Source organism: Ovis aries, chromosome 1 (genome assembly GCF_016772045.2).
Source record: "Ovis aries strain OAR_USU_Benz2616 breed Rambouillet chromosome 1, ARS-UI_Ramb_v3.0, whole genome shotgun sequence".
Lineage (NCBI taxonomy): Eukaryota > Metazoa > Chordata > Mammalia > Artiodactyla > Bovidae > Ovis > Ovis aries.
In genome coordinates this window covers 153,692,432-153,717,179 of record NC_056054.1, presented here as the reverse complement: position 1 = coordinate 153,717,179, position 24,748 = coordinate 153,692,432, and positions in this window count along the sequence as shown.

The following is a 24,748-nucleotide window of genomic DNA, read 5'->3' as shown; positions in this document are numbered from 1 at the left end:
AAAAAGTCTTTAGATAGGAATGCACGTCTTCTCTCAGTGAAGAGAGAGAGGGAAAGATTGAGTGGAACCATCCTAGTCAGTTATGCTGTTTAAGAAAGGTAAATCTAAAGCTAGCTAACAAAGGGCTCTTTCTTCTTGACAGAATGGATCTGCTTTAGAATCCTTGTTTGGTCTCAGTCAGTAACAGATGACAGCAAGGGGAGGTCAAAAAACAGTAGTTTAGGAACCTAGGTCAACCAACTCCTTAGTTGGAAGTTTGCTTAGTGTGTAAAAACAAATACAAAGTAAAACTGAGAGGCTTAATTCTCTCTCCCTGTTGAAAATGAGAGAAAAGATTTTCCTCCCTCTCCTTTTTCTTTTAGAACATTTACCTTAGAATACTTTTAATTATAAGTGTTTTCTCATGTTTTTGAAATGTATGTAAATCCTTTTGAAGACTAGATAGACCTTTTGTCAGATTTATGTTCTAGGAATGAATTTTTCAACAACAGGAGAGTATTTCTTTGAAATGTAAAGATCATGGGGGACAGCGTCCAGTTCTCCCAGTTTCTGTAGGAGAGTAGCAGCCTACTTTAGGCTACTTAAGCATCTTGTTGCAAGTTACAAAACTACTTCCTGTCATAAACAGATTGGAAGTTTATTTTTCCTCAGGATAAAACCAATGAGCTAACACAGATGGTCATTCTAATTACCAGGTAAATTTAGATGAACAGCCCTGCGCTGTGCTGTGCTGTGCTCAATCATGTCCGACTCTTTGAGACTCCATGGACTGTAGCCCACCAGTCTCCTCTGTCCATGAGATTTCCCAGGCAAGAATACTGGAGTGGGTTGCCGTGTCCTCCTCCAGGGGATCTTCCCCACCTAGGGATGGAACCTGCATCTCTCGTGTTTCCTGCGTTGGCAAATTGATTCTTTACTACTGTACAACCTGAAAAGACCCTAGAATGAACTATATGTGACAAATAGTGTTGTTCAATCCTCTTACTTGAGGAGTAGTTATTATTTATCTTGAAAACATGTATATGATGGTGTGTATCTGCTTGGATATACAAGGGAGTGAGGTTTCTTTCTGCATTTACAAATTCTTAGTGAATTCCCTGTAATGCCCATTGCATTCTGGTTTAATGTTTATTCTGAAAATAACATTACTGGAATATGCCATTTACCATATTACCATTATAGATAGGATTTCTGGGTTGGGAGAGGACTCGATATTTAATTATATATATATATTTAACAACGGTTGCAACAGACAGGTACTTTGGTGTTAATTCACCACTGTCTTAAATTTTTCACTTGTTGAGGTACTCAGCTTTCTTGTCTTCAAATGGACATAACTTCACTCATTTATTCATCTGTATCACTGTGTGGTAAGAAGAGGCTAAACGAAGTTTGAAAAGAATACAACTTTGAAAATATAAAACACTATGTGTGTATAAGTTTATAAATTTTTACTTTTATCAACACTAGTTGAAAGCATCACTTTGGAGACATTTATGATTTATTATTACCAAATGTTTAGCAAAGCATAAAATATACTGGAAAGATTTATATACCATAAATAAATTTAGCAAATTATGTTTACTGCAAGGTCCAGAAAAGCATTTTTTAGCACTTCAATTTAACATGAATGGAATTTGCATGAATAGATGAGGAAAAACATTGAGTCCTTAGTAGCAGAGAAATACAGGGAGAAATATTAGAGATTTTAAGCAGTAAAAGGGCTTTGCATGAATTAATAAATAAGCTACTTGGTAATGATAATTATAACATTCAACTCTACCTTTGTATGATATAAATACATTTTGGAAAAGCAAATAGACATAAGGTGGGGAAACATAACATTAATATAGCATATCACATAATAGCTCTTAGTTGAAGGACTGCACTCACTTTAAATAGGACAAGTAGAAAATTATGAATTCCATAACTGAAAGGTTTCTCTTCTTCTATTCTTTTTAATATCCTTGCTGAAACCCAATTGTGACATAATACATTATTTCTTTTGTTGAACTGACTTTCTTCATTCTGTCACTTTTAAGCTATCTTTAAAGAAAACTGTCTTTAGTGATGTAGGCATCGTAGCTTTGGCAGAACCTCATTCACTTGTAATATGAGCATTATGCCAGGCAAACACCATTTAGATACTACCATTGTTATCCTCAACAATCAATGAAACAAAACACTTAATCTAAAATAGAGGCACTTAAATACATATTCACAGTGGAAAATTCTCTATTCAAATTACTTAACAAACAGCTTGAAAACCAAGTCTGGCACTGAATCCTATACATCTAGACTGAGATGTGTGCCATTATCTTTATGCCTTTCCTGTTGTGTTTTTCCCGTGGGGCACATTTACCTATTCTGCATTCGATCTCGGTAACTTTCTTTGACCTTTTCTTGCTTTCATTTCACTCCTTCTGATTTACAAATCCTTTTCAATCTATAGCAAATGCAATGGATAAATAGCACAATTTTAACTTCTCACCTCTTTATTTTAAATACACTTTCTGCAAACCGCTGGTAGTATTTATAGCAACATACCAATATTCAACTTTTCCATAAGAGATAACAGTCAATATTCACTAAAGCTTTAATCTTCTCCATTCCAGACAAAGGAAAAAACTATTTTGGTTTAACTAAGTAGGAAAAATTTAAAACACAAGAATGTACTACAAATTCTAAGATGCTAACAACTCATTTGCCATTTAAAAATGTGGATATGGCATTAATTATCTATATTAAAGGAGACACTTAAAATAAATTACTAAATTATTGTTTCAAAGCTCTCCCTGATTTCTTTTAAAAAGGTGTTTTAATCCTTTCCACTCAAGATGCTACATGTGTTTTTTCACCTACTCCAGCAGTAGATATTGACTAAAATAATCAAATGACTCTTAATTAGCAAAATAGTTTCTGTAAAGGCACTCATGGAGAAATGTTTCAATTTTTAAAAAGAAAATAACAATATAATAATAACAAAAATGTTCCTAGTAATCTACACATCAAATATAAATTTTTATGTATTATTTAGGATCATATCAAATAAACTATAGATACTACATTCTATTCCAAATCTTTCCTCATTAAAAGCCTGTGGTGTCCTCTTAGCTCACTTTGGATTCTATACTCTTCATCCAAGTACTGATGATTTTTCTCAAGTGGAGAAACAAGGATCCTTTGATGTTGCTTTTTTTTTTTTTTTCTATCGGGGCCCAGATTTCGCATTTCTTTTCTGTAAAATGCTTCATCCATATTTTGTAATTGCTAAACAATTACAATTTTAAAAAATCACAATTTTAAAAAAGATAGCATGGCATTTATTCCCTATTCCTAACTTGTCTTTCAGTTTGAAATGTCTATGCCCATAATTCTCCTTCTCTCTCTCCCTCTTAAAAAGCAGCAGGGAAAGTCTGAGTTCTATTTGCTTCTGCTGGAAATAGACCTATTTGGTCCCAGGGCTGTTGTGTGGTAAGCTTGTCTAATTCTGTTCCTCTGTTTTGGGGAGCAGGTGTACCCACATACATATTCTTTATTTATTTATTTATTTTTATTGTTGCAAATGTTTTTTTTTTTTTCTTTATCATACATATTCTGTAATAGCAACCCTATCAGATCTCCATCAGCCAAATACTTTTGTCTTATTTTTCAACTTGTTCAGTGTCTGGGCAGAGATAAGGGGCAATATTATTGGTATACTTTAAAAGCATCATCTCAATTTATTTGCTGGATTTTCATTTAAAGTATCCTGTTTGAAAAGATCCTGTTGCCTAATATATAAAACAAGGAATATACACTCTCTATTTTTTTTTTTACAGTATTAAAAAATTCTGTTTAGCTTTTCTTAATTTCAATTTTTTGGGCACATTGTGATTTAGGGTACTGTGGAGATAATTTGAAAATAAACTTTTTTTTCAAAAAATTATGTCATGTTATTATTTAACTAGCATCTGGACACAAGTTTATTAGATTCCCCAGACCTGGTTCTCACATTCTGCTTTCTATTTTGCATTCAGTTTGGCTCTATTCATTTGCTGTTAAGCTGTGGATGAGTTTATTCCAACTAACTCAAAAGAAAAAAATGAAACATCTTTAAAGAATATACAATCAATTAAAATTTACCTGTTCATACAACTAAAATAATTTTTAAATCATATATTTAAGATAAAGATTAGCATTTAAATACCATTTAATATCTCAATTTCTCTGCTGACTTGGAGACTCTTCTAATATTAACTTGCCATTATTATTAGACTTGACTGCCTGCTGTGAACCACCTTGAAGCACACAGAAAAATCTCACTACAGGCAAATGCAAGTGCTGAGATTTTAATGGCTGTTAAGTAAATGTGAACTTAAAAATAAACAAAAAGCCTAACAGAGGCTTAATTGCAGTCAGATGCAGTGTTTTTAAAAAATATATATTTATCCCCTATCATAAAAATATACTTTCTCTTAAAGAAAAATCTTACTTGTATTTTAAAATATGGGCTCTGCTAAGCAGCCAAGTACTTCAGTTTAATTGTTGATTAATTTCCTTTAGGGATAAGACCAGTCTTACAGATGGGATAAATTTAGACCATCAACTACAAAAATGTAGTATAAAGATATATACTACTTTGAGTCATATACACTCATGTGTCAGCTTCTTCTGATTCTTATAATATTGGTAGAGTTAGAACTTCATTTTGGTCTATGTTCTATGTGCTTTTTTTTTTTTTTTTTAACTGCAACTGCTAGATTTTTATTGATCGCAGTTTCATGTTGATATCTTGAGTATATATACAAAGACATACTTGAGTACATCTACAAAGACTTTGTCTTTTTCATATTACTGATTCATCTACCCACATGTCTAATTGGTCAAGAAGTCACAGATTTGGCCAAAGGGAAATATTAAAAATCATTTCTTTCAATCCATCAGTTTACAGTTGATCAAAATGAGGCAAGAAGAGGTCAACACACAGGTGATTTGTGATGTAACAACAACTCAATGCAATATTACAGATGCTAAGGATATAAAACTATTACATTTTATTTACCACAGGATGACCTCTCACGCCCAGATCAGAAAGCTATTAGCATATTGGGTAGATCCCTCTCCAAAAATTATTGCATAAAGTCTGGGAAAATATCTTACCCCCTAGTGTGTAAGATATATTAATATGATCTTTCAGATATAGTTTCCTTTCTTTTCTTTTAAGAAAATCATCTTTCAAAAAGAACTCTTTTACACTGTTGGTGGGAATGCAAACTAGTACAGCCTCTATGTAGAACAGTGTGGAGATTCCTTAAACAACTGGAAATAGAACTACCATACAACCCAGTAATCCCACTGCTGGGCATACACACTGAGGAAACCAATTGAGAGAGACATGGGTACCCCAATGTTCATCACATCGTTTACAATAGCCAGGACATGGAAGCACCCTAGATGTCCATCGGCAGAAGAATGGATAATAAGGCTGTGGTACATATACACAATGGAATATTACTCAGCTATTAAAAAGAATTCATTTGAATCAGTTCTAATGAGGTGGATAAAACTAGAGCCTGTTACACAGAGCGAAGCAAGTCAGAAAGAAAAACACCAATACAGTATATTAATGCATATATATGGAATTTAGAAAGATGGTAACGATGACCCTTATGCGAGATAGCAGAAGAGACACAGATGTAAAGAACAGACTTTTGGACTCTATGGAAGAAGGCAAGGGTGGGATGATTTGAGAGAATAGCATTGAAACGTGCATATTATTATATGTGATATAAACCGCCAGTCCAGGTTCAATGCATGAGGCAGGGTGCTCAGGGCTGGTACACTGGGATGACCTTGAGGGATGGGATAAGGAGGGAGGTGGGAAGGGGGTTCAGGAGGGGGAACACATGTATACCCATGGCTGTTTCATGTGAATATATGGCAAAAACCACCACAATACTGTAAAGTAATTAGACTCCAATTAAAATAGATAAATTAAATAAATGAATAAATGCTAAAAAAAATCATCTTTCAAAAATTTAAGTATAAGATGCATATACTAAAGGAAACACATGATACTTATTCAGTCTGATGAATATTTGCAAATATATTCTATGTGCATATCATAAGATATGAAATATTACCACCATCCCAGGAGCCTTTCTTTTAGCTCTTCACAGTAACTTCACAGGAACCATGACTCTGATTTCTATCATGCCAGATTGGCAGCTCAGATGGTAAAATATCTGTCTGCAATGGGGGTCTGGGTCCCATCCCCGGATTGGGAAGATCCCCTGAAGAGAATGGAAACCCACTCCAGTATTCTTGACTGGACAATCCATGGACAGAGAAGACATGGCAGGATACATATAGTCCATGAGGTCACTAAGAGCTAGACACAACTGAGCCATAACACTTTCATATTAATTTACCTCTTTTTGAATATTATGTAAATGAAAAGATACTTTCTCTTTTTTTTTAAAGTGTTTGGCTTCTTTCAGTAATCACTATTTGTGAATTCCATCCATGTTGTTGAATGCTTTATTTCATTGCTATACTGTATGGGTCATATGAATATACCATAATTTATACATTTATTCCACTATTGGTGGGCATTTGGATTATTTCTGCTTTTGACTATTATAGTGTGGTTATTAATATCCTTGTGCAGTCTTTTGGTACACAAAATAATACACTTCTAGATGTTCAGAGATGAAATAGTCTGGTCATAGATTGTACTTAGTTTTGGCAAGATATGTCAAAGTTATATCAATTTACAGTCTGGAGAGCAATATATTACAGTTTGGATTGCTCTATATCCTTAGCAATCTCTAGCCATATCATTTTTTTATCCTGTGATTCTGTTTTTTAAATAGTCTAATAAGTCATAGAGTGTTATTTTGCTTTAAATTTCATTTCCTTAAGGACAAATTATGCTAAACACCCTTTTGTTCATTAGATATATTTTTTCACTCCATTCAGATCTGTTCTTCATGCCTCCCTCTTCAGCTCTATGTCCTTAGAGGCTAACTTGTACTGACTACACCTACAGACCCCCTTCCCTCCTGGGTCCCATCGCTGGGGATTACTGCTAGTGGTTAGAAGAGAGACAAGGAGGGAATGGAATTAGATATTTATTCTCTATTCTCTTCCTTTGGTTAGGCTACAAACTATGACCTTCCACAGAAAGGCTTCAGCTTCTACAGATTACATACCTCATATATCTATGTTCACTTTCCTACTCTTGTTGTTGTTCCATTGCTCAGTCATGTCTAACTCTTTGGGACTCCATGGACTGCAATATGCCAGGCTTCCCTGTCCTTCACCATCTCCCAGAGCTTGCTCAAACTCATGTCCATCGAGTCAGTGATGCCATCCAATTTCATCTGCTATACACTTCTCCTTTTGCCTCCAATCTTTCCCAGCATCAGGGTCTTTCCCAATAAGTTGACTCTTCACATCAGGTGGTCAGAATTTTGGAGCTTCAGCTTCAGCATCAGTCCATCTAAGGAATATTCAGTATTTATTTCCTTTAGGATTGACTGGTTTGATCTGCTTGCAGTCCAAGGGGCACTCAAGAGTATTCTTCAACTACACAGCCCCAAAACATCAGCTCTTTGGTATTCAGCCTTCTTTATGGTCCAACTTTCACATCCATTTCACTATTGGAAAAACCATAGCTTTGACCATTCAGACCTTTGTTGACAAAGTAACATCTCTGTATTTTAATATGCTGTCTAGGTTTATCATAGCTTTTGTTCCAAGGAGCAAGAGTCTTTTAATTTCATGGCTGCAGTCACCATCTGGAGTGATTTTGGAGCCCAAGAAAATAAGGTTGTCACTGTTTCTATTGTTTCCCCATCTATCTGGCATGAAATGACGGGACCAGATGCAATAATCTTTCTTAGTTTTTGAAATTGAGTTTTAAGTCAGCTTTTTCACTCTCCTCTTTCACTTTCATCAAGAGGCTCTTTAGTTCCTCTTCACTCTCTGCTATAAGGGTGGTGTCATCTGAATATCGGAGGTTATTGATATTCTCCCAGCAGTCTTGACTCCAGCTTGTGTTTCATCCAGCCTAGCATTTCACATGATGTACTTTGCATATAAGTTAAATAAGTAAGCCTGGAATGTACAGCCTGGAAGTACTCCTTTCCCAATTTGGAACCAGTCGGTTGTTCCATGTCCAGTTCTAATTGTTGCTTCTTGTCCTGCATGCAGGTTTCTCAGGAGAAAGATAGGGTGGTTTGGTATTCCTATCCAATTGATGTTGGCAATTTGATCTCTGGTTTCTCTGCCTTTTCTAAATCCAGCTTGAACATCTGGAAGTTCTCAGTTCATGTACTGTTGAAGCCTGGTTTGAAGAATGATGACCATTATTTTGCTAGCGTGTGAGATGAGTGCAATTGTGCAGTAGTTTGAACATTCTTTGGCATTGCCTTTCTTTGCTATTGGAATGAAAACTGACCTTTTCCAGTCCTGTGGCCACTGCTGAGTTATCCAAATTTGCTGGCATATAGAGTGCAGCATTTTCACAGCATCATCTTTTAGGAATTGAAATAGCTCAGCTGGAATTCCATCACCTCCACTAGCTTTGCTCCTACTGATGTTTCCTAAGGCTTACTTGAGGTCACACTCCAAGATGTCTGGCTGTAGGTGAGTGATCACACCATGTTGGTTATCTGGCTCATTATGATCTTTTTGTATAGTTCTTCTGTGTATTCTTGCCACCTCTTCGTAATATCTTCTGTTCTTGTTAGTTCCATACCATTTCTGTCCTTTATTGTGTCCATCTTTGTGTGAAATGTTCCCTTGGTATCTCTAATTTTCTTGAAGAGATCTCTGGTCTCTCCCATTCTATTATTTTCCTCTATTTCTTTGCAATGATCACTGAGGAAGGCTTTCTTATCTCTCTTCACTATTCTTTGGAACTCAGCATTTAGATGCATGTATCGTTCCTTTCGGAGAAGGAAATGGCACCCCACTCCAGTACTCTTGCCTGGAAAATCCCATGGATGGAGCAGCTTGGTAGGCTGCAGTCCATGGGATCGCGAAGAGTCTGATACGCCTGAGCGACTTCACTTTGACTTTTCACTTTCATGCATTGGAGAAGGAAATGGCAACCCACTCCAGTGATCTTGCCTGGAGAATCCCAGGGACGGGGGAGCCTGGTGGGCTGCCGTCTATGGGGTTGCACAGAGTCGGACACGACTGAAGCGACTCAGTAGCAGCAGCAGCAGCATCGTTCCTTTTTCAATAACACAAGAGATAACTCTACACATGGACATCACCAGGTCAATACCAAAATCAGATTGATTATATTCTTTGCAGCCTTTTCTTCTTCTTTTCTTTTTGCTTCCGTTCTTTTCTTTGCTATTTGTAAGGCCTCTTCAGACAACCATTTTGCCTTTTTTCATTTCTTCTTATTGGGAATGGTTTCCATCACTGACTCCTGTACAATGTCATGAACCTCCATCCATAGTTCTTCAGGGACTCTATCAGATCTAATCTCTTGAATCTATTTGTCACTTGCACTGTATAATACTAAGGGATTTGACTTAAGTCATACCTTAATGGTCTAGTAGTTTTCCCTACTTTCAATTTAAGTCTGAATTTTGCAATAAGGAGTTCATGATCTGAGCCACAGTCAGTTCCTGGCCTTTTTTTATTTTTATTTTTTGCTAACTGTATAGAGCTTCTCCATCTTCAGCTGCAAAGAATATAATCAATTTGATTTTGGTATTGACCTGGTGATGTCCATGTATAGAGTCATCTCTTGTGTTGTTGGAAGAGGGGTTTTCTATGACCAGTGCATTCTTTTGGCAAAATTCTGTTAGCCTCTGCCCTGCTTCATTTTGTACTCCAAGACCAAACTTGCCTGTTATTCCAATATCTCTTGACTTCTTACTTTTGCATTTCAATTTCCTACTAACAAATTCTTATTCCATCCAAAAAGAGTGTTATGGGAACCTTGTTAGCTTTTTCATATTTTACTTTCTCTTGTGGTTTTTCTGTCTTCTCCAAAAGTATGTATATAGTTCTCTTGAGCCCTGTATATATCCAAATTTGAATGTGCTTATTTCCTGCTGCAAATAAAAACAAGAGGCATTACTATTTCCAAATCATACTGACCATGTGTGGGATGATAGTGTATGCATGGTGGAAATCTGAAAATTGCAAATTAAGTAAAAGATATTAAGTAGAAGGGCTCTCCAGGTAGCACTAGTGGTAAAGAACCCACTTGCCAATGCAGGAGACCTAAGAGATGAGGGTTTGATCCTTGGATTGGGAAGATCCCCTGGAGGATGACATGGCAACCCACTCTAGCATTCTTTCCCAGAGAACCTATGGATAGAGAGGCCTGGAGGGCTATGGGGTAGCAAAGAGATGGACACAACTGAAGTGATTTAAGCATGCAGAGTAAAAGTTACAGTATTTTAGAATAGACCTCCACCAAGATCTTAAGTAATAAATGTTTGAAAGAAAGTGAAAGTGTTTGTTGCTCAGTCATGTTTGACTTTTTGAGACCTCACAGACTTTAGCCCACTAGGCTTCTCTGTCCATGAATTCTTCAGGCATCAATACTGGACTGGGTAGCCATTCCACAATCCAGGGGATCTTCCTAACCCAGGGATCAATCCCGGATCTCTGGCATTGCAGGCAGGTTTTTTTTACCATCTGAGCCAAAAATACTTATCATCAGGGTAGAACTCATGTTTAAGCAAATACACTATTATAAAATATGCTATTATACTGACATATAATGTTGTGTCTTTAGGCAGGTTGCAGTTGCTTTTAGAGTAATTTAACCTATGTTTTATAGCAACAAAATTTGAATTAATACATGTATTGAGATCTTAAAGGGCTCAAAGGCGTGTATACCAGATTTGCCTAAGGATTTTATTAGTGTCATAAATTCTATTCATTGTCTATTCACTAGTCCTAAGGTAAGGCATCTAACAATTAAAAGCACTATCTTCTGAAATGATGGTATTCCTCATGTGTTCTAATGTACTTTAAAATTTTGTCTCAGATATTACATTCAAACCTGATTCAACTAAATATCTTTCTTTGAGGAGTCAAATAGCCTTTATAGCTGCATATAAACCAAATCATTCAGAGAGAAGGGAGGACTTACAGGGGCTGAAAATGTATAAATATACAGGAAGAGTGAAAGTGATGACTGTAATTTCAGTTTTAAATATATTTGAGCCTGGGGTCTAATCTCTTAAGTATTAGTTAAGGAGGGGACTCATCAATTCAGTCCAGTTGCTCAGTCATGTCTGACTCTGCAACCCCATGGACTACAGCACACCAGGCCTCCCTGTCCATCACCAATTCCTGGAGTTTACCCAAACTCATATCCATTGAATCAGTGATGCCATCCAACCATCTCATCCTTTGTTGTCCCCTATTCCTCCTGCCCTCAATCTTCCCCAGTATCAAGGTCTTTTCAAATGAGTCAGCTGTTCACATCAGGTGGCCAAAATATTGGAGTTTCAGCTTCAACATCAGTCCTTCCCATGAACACCCAGGACTTATTTCCTTTAGGATGGACTGGTTGGATCTCCTTGCAGTCCAAGGGACTCTCAAGAGTCTTTTCCAACACCACAGTTCAAAAGCATCAATTTTGCATCGCTCAGCTTTCTTTAAAGTCCAACTCTTACATCCATACATGACTACTGGAAAAACCATAGCCTTGACTAGATGGATATTTGTTGGCAAAGTAATGTCTCTAATTTTTAATATGCTGTCTAGGTTGGTCATAACTTTTCTTCTAAGGAATAAGCATCTTTTAATTTCATGACTGCAATCACCATCTGCAGAGATTTTGGAGCCCCCCAAAATAAAGTCAGCCACTGTTTCCACTGTTTCCCCATCTTTTGCCATAAAGTAATGGGACTGGATGCCATGATCTTACTTCTCATAGTTATGAAAAACAAACAAACAAACAAACAAACAAAAACACAAATAGGCCTCACAGGAACCTGGAGTACCAACCTGGAGCTAATTCAAGTTGAAGTTTAACAGAGTTTTATGGTAGCACTACTCTTTGCAACCCCATAGACTGTAGGTAGCCCACCAGCCTCCTCTGTCAATAGAATTTTTCAGGCAAGAATGTTGCAGTGGGTTGCCATTTCCTACTGCAGGGGATCTTCCTGACCCAGGGATTGAACATGTGTCTCTTGCATCTCCTGCATTGGCAGGCAGAGTCTTTACCACTGTGCCACCATGGAAGCCAGAACTGATGTACAAGTTGACAATTGAGGATATTTTCATGCAATTACCAGTTCTTCATTCTCTAGTTTACTCCCCTATCCATTTCAAGTTGGTATCATCCTCAAACACTCCTTTGATAACTAATCTAAAAGTCAATAATGAGCTTGTAATTCTAAGTCTTCTCTATATGTATGCAACAAGTAATAGTGTAGCCCATTCCTTCCCTTTGTAAACTCAGTGATACAATATCTAGTCTCTTAATTTGATTCTCTCCTTTCTGGCCACTCCTTTTTTTGCTCTCTTTCCTGATTTCCCTTTCACTATCTACCTCTGAAGCATTATTCATGAGATTCAATTATTGGTTCATTTCTCTGCTCATTTGACATTTTAGTGGACTAAATTAATAGGTTCATAAGAGTGATGAGTGATACTTTATTTCAATGATTTCCAAACTGTTATTTATAATAACCCCTTTCATGGGATATTGACATGTATTCTAGAATGGCTTTGTAGATATATTTCATATGGAATATATAAAACTCATGTCCCCCCAAAGACTTGAGTTTCAACACATTCCAGGTTATCTTCTTCTCCAAAGCTGTTCTTTCCTCTTTATTACTTTTCAGTTAATAAAATCAGTATTCCATGAGTCACCCAAGCTAGAAAAGCTCATTATGATGCTCAACTCATCCATTTATCTCATCTCTCACATTCAGTCAGTCAGTACATCATTCTAATTCCATCCCTTGAGTATCTTTGGGAGCTATCTTCTAGTTTTCATTCCCACAGTTACATCTCTTGCTTGCAGGCTCATCATCCTTTTCTGGTTTGCAATGCTGAGTTACTAATTTCCCTGCCTGTTATGGTTGACTCATGGATATTGATACCTTCCATTATCTTTGGCATTGCTATATATGTGTCTTTCTAAAACATAAATCAAATTATATACCACTCTTACTTTAAAAGCTCCAATTACAGAATTAAACACATACTATATAGATCTGAAGAAAGCAATTCCAAAGAATGCTCAAACTACCACACAATCGCACTCATCTCACACGCTAGTAAAGTAATGCTCAAAATTCTCCAAGCCAGATTTCAGCAATACATGAACTATGAACTCCCAGATGTTCAAGCTGGTTTTAGGAAAGGCAGAGGAACAAGAGATCAAATTGCCGACATCCGCTGGATCATGGTAAAAGCAAGAGAGTTCCAGAAAAACATCTATTTCTGCTTGATTGACTATGCCAAAGCCTTTGATTGTGTGGATCACAGTAAACTGTGGAAAATTCTGAAAGAGATGGGAATACCAGACCACTTGACCTGCCTCTTAGAAATCTATATGTGGGTCAGGAAGCAACAGTTAGAATTGGACATGGAACAACAGACTGGTTCCAAATAGAAAAAAGAGTATGTCAAGGCTGTATATTGTCACCCTGCTTATTTAACTTCTATGCAGAGTACATCATGAGAAACGCTGGACTGGAAGAAACACAAGCTGAAATCAAGATTGCTGGGAGAAATATCAATAACCTCAGATATGCAGATGACATCACCCTTATGGCAGAAAGTGAAGAGGAACTAAAAGCCCTCTTGATGAAAGTGAAAGTGGAGAGTGAAAAAGTTGTCTTAAAGCTCAACATTCAGAAAATGAAGATCATGGCATCTGGTCCCGTCACTTTATGGAAAATAGATGGGGAAACAATGGAAATAGTGACAGACTTTATGTTTTTGGGCTCCAAAATCACTGCAGATGGTGACTGCAGCCATGAAATTAAAAGACGCTTACTCCTTGGAAGGAAAGTTATGATTTACCTAGATAGCATATTCAAAAGCAGAGACATTACTTTGCTGACTAAGGTCCGTCTAGTCAAGGCTATGGTTTTTCCTGTGGTCATGTATGGATGTGAGAGTTGGACTGTGAAAAAAGCTGAGCGCTGAAGAATTGAGGGTTTTGAACTGTGGTGTTGGAGAAGACTCTTGAGAGTCCCTTGGATTGCAAGGCGATCCAACCAGTCCATTCTCAAGGAGATCAGCCCTGGGATTTCTTTGGAGGGAATCATGCTAAAGCTGAAACTCCAGTACTTTGGCCACCTCATGCAAAGAGTTGACTCAGTGGAAAAGACGCTCATGCTGGGAGGGATTGAGGGCAGGAGGAGAAGGGGATGACAGAGGATGAGATGGCTGGATGGCATCACTCACTCAATGGATGTGAGTCTGAGTGAACTCTGGGAGTTGGTGATGGACAGGGAGGCCTGATGTGCTGCGATTCATGGTGTCGCAAAGAGTCGGACACGACTGAGTGACTGAACTGAGCTGAACTGATATAGATCTGACTTGAAGAAGTATTCTAATATTTTCTTTGAAGAGGAAACATAAGAGAAAAAGTGGCTCTTCCCAAAGAAAAACATAGAAAATGTATAAAAAACACTTTTATTAACTTGTAATGCTGTTTTGAACACTATAGTTCTTTTTAAATCTTACATTGTTTACTTTTAAAGATTGTAATATAATTTTTTTATATTCATTGTTCTTTTTATATTTTCTCCTTACACAAAATTATTCTGTGGTCACCTTCACACATACAAACACACATATGTACGTATATATATATATATACATATATATATAATTTATATATATTTGCATGTGTATTTATATATTTTATTTAAGAAACAATCTCTGTGAAAAAAATTTTTGAATTCATAAAAATGTATGAATTCATTAAAAATAAGTCTAAACTATCTAATTAGATTTATTTATTTATTTTTTGGAAAGAACTAACTCTTGGGGTGTACTGAAAAAATGAAAATTGTTTCTAATCAGCACTTTTCCCCTTAATGAATAGGGCCAACGAGTTGGTATTAAAATGTGCATTTATAAATAGGCTTCTGCAGACATGTGACATTACACACCTGCCCGATAGCTTTAAATTGCAAATGCAGCCTTTCCTTTCCTTTTCTATTTTGTACATATTTATAGCAATTGATCAATTTGTTTTTCATATGTGATAAGACTTCTATTACTTTCTGTTATTTAACATTTCCAGTGCTCTGCTTAATAGTAATATGCTGGCTAACTTTAGGTATTAATAGTAGTATCAAATAAAGAAAATAGGTAGATTGCAATTCATAAATTATCATTATGCTATGTATTTAGAAAAATGATTTGATTTTAAAAATGTTTTATCACTAAAGAAGTTGCTTATGCCCCTCTTTTCTTCCTGAAATGCCTTTAAAAATTTTAGATTTGACGTCTTACAGAGACACTGTAAACTCGTAAAATGTAGAATGAATATATGGACAAGTGTATGATTATGGATTAAGACTATGAACAGCTTTGGTTGCCATGACTCTCCTCTATTAAGGAGTGAAAGAACAGCAAAATAAAAACTTTTTGCATCTTGATAATTAATTATTAGTGAGTAGAATAAATACCTTATTGATAAAAGGCAGACCCACTGAAGTTGTAAAGAATTATTCTGGAGTCTTAGTATGTTTTATCTATGCAAAATATTCTAATATGAGTAACAGACACCAGAGTGACAAGAACTATAGTAGAAGGACATTATTTGATAATTTATCTACCTGGAAATTAACATCAAGACTATAAAGATCACTTCAGTATAATGACTCAAATACAGTGAAAAATCAATGTGCAGATTATCATAACTAACAAACAATGCTCCTTGGATTAGTGATTAAACTGATAAGTGGGAACAAGGATATACTTTTGTCTTGATATTGCTACAGATAATATTAAAGAGACTCACACTGTTTTCCTTACTTCTTCAAGAACACAAACTGAAATAACATATAATCAAGATTATAGTCCAGATCACTGAACTCCCATCTTTGCATCTTGTTTTTTTTTTTTAATCGGAGTCTGAATCTGATAAAGTCTAGTCAGATATATCAATTTAAGAGCTTTGGTAATGAAGAGACTCCCTTCTCCACTTGCCCTCAATTTTTCCCAGCAACATGGTCTTTTCTATGAGTCGGCACTATGCATCAGGGGCGAAAGGATTGGAGCTCTAGCTTCAGCATCAGTCCTTCCAATGAATATTCAGGATTGAATTTCTTTTGAATTGACTGATTTGATCTCCTTGCTGTCCAAGGGAATCTCAAGAATCTTCTCCAGTACCACAGTTTGAATTCTTTTTTTTTTTTGATAGTTGGTTTTATTTACTTTTTTACTTTTTATTATTTTTTTTAATTTTTATTTTTACTTTATTTTGCTTTACAATACTGTATTGGTTTTGTCATACATTGATATGAATCGGGTGCTCAAATTCTTTGGACCTTTGGGCCTTCTTTATGGTCCAGCTCTCACATTCATATATGACTACTGGAAAAACCATAGCTTTGACTATACAGACTTTTGTTGGCAAAGAGTTATCTCTGCTTTGTAATATGCTCTCTAGACATAGCTATTCTTCCAAGGAACAAGTCTCTTAACTTCATGGCTGCAGTCACCATCTGCAGTGATTTTGGAGCCAAGAAAATGAAATCTGACACTGTTTCCACATTTTTCCCATTTATTTGTTACGAAGTGATAAGACTGGATGCCATAATTTTTTTTTTTTGAATGTTGAGTTTTAGGCCAGCATTTTTACTCTCTTATTTCACCTTCATTAAGAAACTCCTTAGTTCCCTTCACTTTCTGCCATTAAAGTGGTATAATCTGCATATCTGAGGTTATTGATATTTCTTCCAAAAATCTTGATTCCAGCTTGTGCTTCTTCCAGCCCAGACTTTCTCATGATGTACTCTGCATATAAGTAAAATAAGCAGGGTGACAATATACAGCCTTGTCATACTTCTTTCCCAATTTGTAACCAGTCTACTGTTTCATGTCCAGTTCTAACTGTTGCTTCTTATCCTGCATACAGATTTTCAGGAGGTGGGTAAGGTGGTCTGGTATTCCCATCTCTTTCAGAATATTACATGGTTTGTTGTAATCTACATAATCAAAAGCTTTGGCATACTCAATGAAGCAGAAGTAGATGGATTTTTTTGTTTGGAAACCCCTTGGTTTGTCTAGATCCATGCTGGCCATCTGATTTCTGGTTCCCATACCTTTTCTAAATCCAGCTTGTACATCTGGGAATTCTTGGTTCATGTATTCCTGAAGCCTAGCTTGAAGGATTTTGAATAAAATCTTGCAGGCATGTGAAATGAGTGAAGTTGTAAAGACTTAGACAATACAAATGTTTGCCTAACATTCAGGTAATGTGGTCCTATAACAGTGGGTTGCTTAGCTAATGAAACATACAAAAAAACAATTTCAGGTAGAATGTATGTTCATCAGATATACTTATAAATGTGAAAGTCCATCAACAAATCAGAAGGACTTCATAATATATAAAACTAGCATAGCATATATCCAGAATAAATACTAAATGATTCCTATAAATCAATAAAATTTTAGCTATAGAAATAATCAGAAATTTTACTTAAGAAAAACAAATGGCCCATAAAACTTACAAAAAGATGTTAAATTAATAATCAGGGAAATGAAAATTAAAACCACAATTTAGCATTCATTAGATAGATAATGGAGAAGGAAAAGGCAACCCACTCCAGTTCTTGTGCTTGGAAAATCCCATGGATGGAGGAGCCTGGTAGGCTACAGTCCATGGAGTCTCAAAGAGTCCAACAGGACTGAGTGACTTCACTTTCACTTTTCACTTTCTTGCATTGGAGAAGGAAATGGCAACCCATTCCAGTGTTCTTGTCTAGAGAATCCCAGGGATGGGGGAGCCTGGTGGGCTGCCATCTATGGGGTCGTGCAAAGTTGGACATGACTGAAGCGACTTAGCAGCAGGTAGATAAAGTCAGATAATACCATATTTTGACACAGAAGTCTGTTGATGGGAATTTTAATGGTTATCACCATGCTGGAAATCAGGTTAGTGCAACCTAGTAAATTTCGACATGTACATTCATATTCTAAAACTACCTCCTTCTTATTATCTACTCTAGAAAAGCTCTTGCACACGTGTCAAGACATCTGTAAAAATACCTTATACTACTGTTGTCTGTGACAACAAATTGTACAATCTCCCAGCATTACCCACAAGGGGAATAATAATTTACAGTGTATTCTTGCAATAATTATAATGCAGATGTGAATATGAAATACCTAGAGCGATAAATATCAAAGTAGATGAACTGAAAGTTAAATTTTTGAGCTCAAGGAACATCTCATAAAAGTATATACAGTAGCATTATATTTTCTTAAGATAGTATTTGATAAGTTGACCTGGAAAACTACCCATTATAGTTTTTTTAATCTTTAAATGACATGTTTGTTTCCATGCCCGATTCTGATGTATGTTATATTTTAGATTTTAAAAATCAGTGTATAAAAAGGCAAGGTTGATGAAGGAAGAGAGCACATAAGAAGGAAAAGCATTTGGAGGACTTTTCTCATGCAATTTACTCAATTCTCTTTCAAAACCTTATTTTTCTAAATTTATTTCCACAATTTCTACCATTTGCAATTAACTCTGAATACTCATTGGAAAGACTGATGCTGAAGCTGAAGCTCCAATACTTTGGCCACCTGATGCAAACAGCCAACTCATTGGAAAAGACCATGATGTTGGGAAAGATTGAAGGCAAGAGGAGAGGGAGATGACAGAGGTAATTGGTTGAATGGCATTACCAACCCGGTGAACATAAGTTTGAGCAAATTCAGGGAGACAGTGAAGGGCAGGGAAGCCTGGCATGCTGCAGTTCGTGGTGTCACAAAAAGTCAGACATGATTTAGCAACTAAATAACAACAATGACCCTCACCTCAGATCTCTACTTTTATTTTTTTTTCACATAAACTATAGAAATTTTGATAAAAGAAGCAATAAGAGCAAAAGAGCTGGTTTTCTACAGTCCCCTTGGAAGGCGGAGTTTCAAGCGTCATGTTATTGACATTGGTATCAGTGTATGAACTATTAAGAAGAAGACATCAGCAAGGTCAACAGCATTGGCATTGGTGGAGAAGCCAGTGGTGGTGACAGCATTGAGTTAAACCTTAAAGATAAATAAAACTAACTAAAGAAACAATTTCACATGCTTGCAAAGTAATGATCAAAATTTGCCAAGCTATGCTTCAACAGTATGTGGACCAAGAATTTCCAGGCATTCAAGGTGGATTTAGAAAAGGCAGAGGAACTAGAGATCAAATTGCCAACATCTGTTGGATCATAGAAAAAAACAAGAGAATTCCAGAAAATCATCTACTTCTGCTTCATTGTCTGTGCTAAAGCCCTTGACTGTGTGGATTGCAACAAACTGTGGAAAATTCTGAAAGAGATGGGAACTCCAGAGTACCTTACATGCCTCCTGAGAAACCTGTATGCAGCACAAGACGCAACAGTTACAACCAGACATGGAACAATGGACTGGTTCCAAATTGGGAAGGGAGTACATCAAAGCCGAATATTGTCACCCTGCTTATTTAACTTCTATGCAGAGTACATCATGAGACATTCCAGGCTAAGTGATGCACAAGCTGGAATCAAGATTTCTGGGAGAAATATCAATAACCTCAGATATGCAGATAACACCACCCTTATGGCAGAAAGCAAAGAGGAACTACAGGGCCTCTTGATGAAGGTGAAAGAATAGAGTGAAAAAGTTGGCTTCAGTTCAGTTCAGTTCAGTTCATTTCAGTTGCTCAGTCATGTCCAACTCTTTGCGACCCCATGAATTGCAGCACATCAGGCCTCCCTGTCCATCACCAACTCCCAGAGTTCACTCAGACTCACGTCCATTGAGTCAGTGATGCCATCCAGCCATCTCATCCTCTGTCATCCCCTTCTCCTCCTGCCCCAAATCCCTCTCAGCCTCAGAGTCTTTTCCAATGAGTCAACTCTTCTCATGAGGTGGCCAAACTACTGGAGTTTTAGCTTCAGCATCATTCCTTCCAAAGAAATCCCAGGGCTGATCTCCTTCAGAATGGACTGGTTGGATCTCTTTGCAGTCCAAGGGACTCTCAAGAGTCTTCTCCAACACCACAGTTCAAAACCATCAATTCTTTGGTGCTCAGCTTTTTTCATTGTCCAACTCTCACATCCATACATGACCACTAGAAAAACCATAGCCTTGACAAGACGAACCTTTGTTGGCAAAGTAATGTCTCTGCTTTTGAATATGCTATCTAGGTTGGTCATAACTTTTCTTCCAAGGAGTAAGCATCTTTTAATTTCATGGCTGCAGTCACCATCTGCACTGATTCTGGAGCCCCCAAAAATAAAGCATTCAAAAGATGAAGATCTTGGCATCGGGTCCATTCATTTTGTGGCAAATAGATGGGGAAACAGTGGAATCAGTAACAGACTTTACTTTCTTGGGTTCCAAACTCATTGAGGATGGTGCCTGCAGCCATGAAATTAAAAAGTGCTTGCTCCTTGGAAGAAAAGCTATGTACAAACTAGACAGCATATTAAAAAAAGAAGAGATATTACTTTGCTGACAAAAATCCATCTAGTCAAGGCTATGGTTTTTCCAGTAGTCACGTATGGATGTGAGAGTTGGACCATAAATAAGGTTGAACACCAAAGAATAGATGCTTTTGAACTGTGATATTATAGAAGACTATTGAGAGTCCCTTGGACTGCAAGGAGATAAAACCAGTCAATTCTAAAGGAAATCAATACTGAATATTGATTTGAAGGATTGATGCTGAAGCTGAAGCTCCAATACTTTGGCCACCTGATGTGAACTGCTGACTCATTAGAAAAGACCCCATTGCTGGGAAATATTAAAGGCAGGAAAAGTGGATGACAGAGGATAAAATGGCTTAATGGCATCACTGACTTAATGGACTGAGTTTAAGCAACCTCTGTGAGATGACAAAGGACAGGGAAGCCTGGCATGCTGCAATCCATGGGTCGCAAAGAGTCAGATATGACTGAGCAACTGAACACAACCAAAGAAGCAATACTGCTGGTGGTCACCATTGGCAGGACTGACATTTTAAGAATGGTTAATTGAAAATGCATAATAATCAGACACTGAATCAAGGAGTATTGAACTAAAAGAGAAAAGGAGGAAAATAGCAGTTAGACTAAAGCAATATATCTCATACTGCCTTGTAGGTTAAGTTCTCAAAGTACACATGGAGTCGTTGGAGACCTCCCAGCACAATTTTAGAAAAACTTAAGGAATTTCAAGTTGTCTTGTTAGAAAAAAAAAAAAAAAACACAAATGGAATGCAATGGCTCCAGCTTTGGGAGGGTTGTTCCCAAAACAGATATATATTTTAAAATATGTTTATTTTGTCATACCTATCAATTTCTTACACCCAAATCTCTGTAGTCTTGGAAATATGGGTTCAGTCATTTTGCAAACATAAATGTACTTCTCTTCATAAACAGTGTGGTAACTCTGTGACACCACATAGTCAAAAACATTGTTTAAGAGGATTTTTGGTATTATGTTGATTCTGTAAATGCAATTTTCAATATTGTTTTCCAGTGAGAATACATTTAGGTATTAAATAACTAACTTAGAATGGACATTTGAAATAAACCATACTTATATATTGAGATATGTCTACATATGAACACAGAAATTTATAGAAGGTATATTGTGTTGGTAAACATTAAATAGGAATATTTTTTGAAACCGTAGTGTATTTTAGGAGCCTGAAGAAGGAATGCAGAATGCTGAATGAATGGGGCCCCTTCTAGAGAATAGAAGTGATCACAAACCACTGAAAAGGGGGACAAGACACTTACCTAGAAAGAGAGAGGAAACAAAGAATGATGCAAGTTTCCCTTTCCCAGATGAGATGAAGGAATGTTCATTGACAGAAGAGGCCTGGATTTTAGAATAAGGAAATCAAGCCCACAAAGCTAAGTCAGCATCCAACCATGAATGCCAAGCAACAGTAATGATAATAATAATATCAAGCAGTAATTCTGAGAGATATCAATATTGTGATGTTTTATATATATATATATATATATATATATTTGTTTTTGCTTATCTGTTTTGTTTTGAAGAAGTCCAAATGCAATAATTTCTTATACAGTCAAACAAGGTTATCTTCCTATCTTATAGACTCTAAAATTAGGTAATTGACAGAATGAATGGAGTTAGTTTTACCAGTTTCATAAATGCATGTCACTAAAATGTTGTTGCTTTTACTAGCCAAAGTTTGTTAATATAATTCCATGGTAAGAATATCTATTCTGAATTTCAGATTGCTATCAGACTGGAGGGATAAAGGACTTTAGGTGCTTGCTCAATACCCTTTCATTAAATGGCCTAGTGCTGTCAGCCCTCCATATTCATGGAAGAATAATCTGTGAATATGATGGGTGGACTGTATTTCATCAAACTAAATATTTGTGTAAATGCAAGGAAAGAATACAATACACAGGAAGGGCCTAAAAACAATTACATGAAAAAACTTATAATCATCATTCAAATATTGGAAATAGGAGTTGGAGTAACATATTTAATAGCTCTTATTTATAATATTACAATATCAAAATAACCATGATTATAACTTAATGTTTATGTTATCTAGACTTTGTTGCTTGCAAGACTATATTTATTTTAATCTTCTGTTTAAATGGTTGCTTATGTAACAGTTACATATTATAATTGATTATTTAGCTGGAAAAGAAGTGTGTGGCAGGGGTAGTTTTTGATGTAGATAAAAATTCAGAATGATACTTTGGTGGTGAGTTTTTTGATATAACTATGAAGGAACATGTATTAAAAAATACATTTTACATATAGTCATTAAACAAATATATACTAAATGGTTTTAGGCATGCTTTTATATGTCTAGAATATAGCCATGAATAAAACAAAGAAATTACTTTCCTCTTAGGATTTTAATTCTATTTCACAAAATTTTTCTAAAGCTGTATTTTTTCCACTTAAATATGCAGCATCCCATGGTATTTAATAATTATGAATTGCCAATCACTAACTAAAACAGGAAAAAGTGAAGAAATGTTATTTTTTATTGTTAGCATTAACATTAAGAATGGCAATCAAAATTTGCTCTTGTAGAGTCACTCTCATTCATGTTTCTCAAAGAGCTATAACATTCTAATTAATTTTACAGCACCCAAGAGAGACAGATAAGTATTATTAGTCCAATTTCACAAATGAGGGAATTGTAACATAGAAGCTGAATTCACATTTTTTTCTCCATACCTCAATAACTACTGCAGAGCTTCAGCTCATGTATTGCTATGTACTTCTGTGGCACTTTTTTTATTACTCAAGATAGACACTGTTTGGAAAGTGACACAGAAGAAATCTTTATGGGAATTATTTTTCTGAACAATATTATATAGCTTATGGGACTTACTCAGAAACTTAAAGAGTTAAGGTGGACTGGTGTATGCTCACTTCTTATTCAATCACTAAAAGATCTAAAGACAAATAAACATTTGGTACAGAGAAAATGAGACCATTTGTCCCAGACCTCTTGATTCTATAACTTGGGTACTTAGTCACTTAGTCGTATCTGACTCTTTGCAATCACATGGACTGTAGCCCACCTGGCTTCTCTACTCATTGAATTCTCCATGCAAGAATACTGGATTGGGTAGCCGTTCTCTTCTTGAGGAGATCCTTCAAACCCAGGGATTGAACCCAGGTCTCCGGCATTGCAGGCAAATTCCTTACCATCTGAGCCCAGGGAAGCCATTGTAACTGGGGAGACCCAAATAAAACATTAAGACAATTTCTTCAACACAACAAAAACTAACCAAATGAAAGAAAAAGGAGAAAAACTAAATTTTCTCTTTACAATAAACTGACAAATTAATTATTGCTGTATCCTAAAGAATGAGCTTGTGCTCAAATACTTCATAGTAAAGGCTGAGAATAGAAGAACTGATACTTTTGAATTAGGGTGCTGGAGAAGGCTCTTGAGAGTCCCTTGGACAGCAAAGAGATCAAACCAGTCAATCCTAAAGGAAATCAGTACTGAATATTCATTGGAAGGACTGCTGCTGAAGCTTCAATACTTTGGACACCTGATGTGAAGAACCAATTCACTGCAAAAAAAAAAAAAAAAAAAAAAACCAACAAAAACCCTGATGCTGGGAAAGATTGAGGGCAAGAGGAGAAAGAAGTGACAGAGGATGAGATAGATGAACGGCATCACTGACTCAATGGACATGAGTTTCAGCAAAGTCAGGGAGATGGTGAAGGACAGGAATGCCTGGAGTGCTGCAGTTCATGGGGTTACAAAGAGTCAGACATGACTTAGTGACTGAAATTCATAGTGTAAAAATAAGTAACCAAATCAGTCAGTAGTCAGGGATTCTAAAACAAATGAAAAAGACACCAGGCAGTTCAATAGAGGGGGTAAAATGAAACGACTCAAATAATGACGTTAGATTTTCTGAGATCAAACAAATGGGGAGGCGAGGTGAGTAGAGATCAGCAAAATGTAAGAAACTAATAAACATAGCTCTAGAGAGATTTAAGAATGAGGTGGTACAGGATCCTTGGTTGCCAGATTTGAGGAATGGAGCAGATAGTCACTACTTTTTGGTAAATATTCAAATAA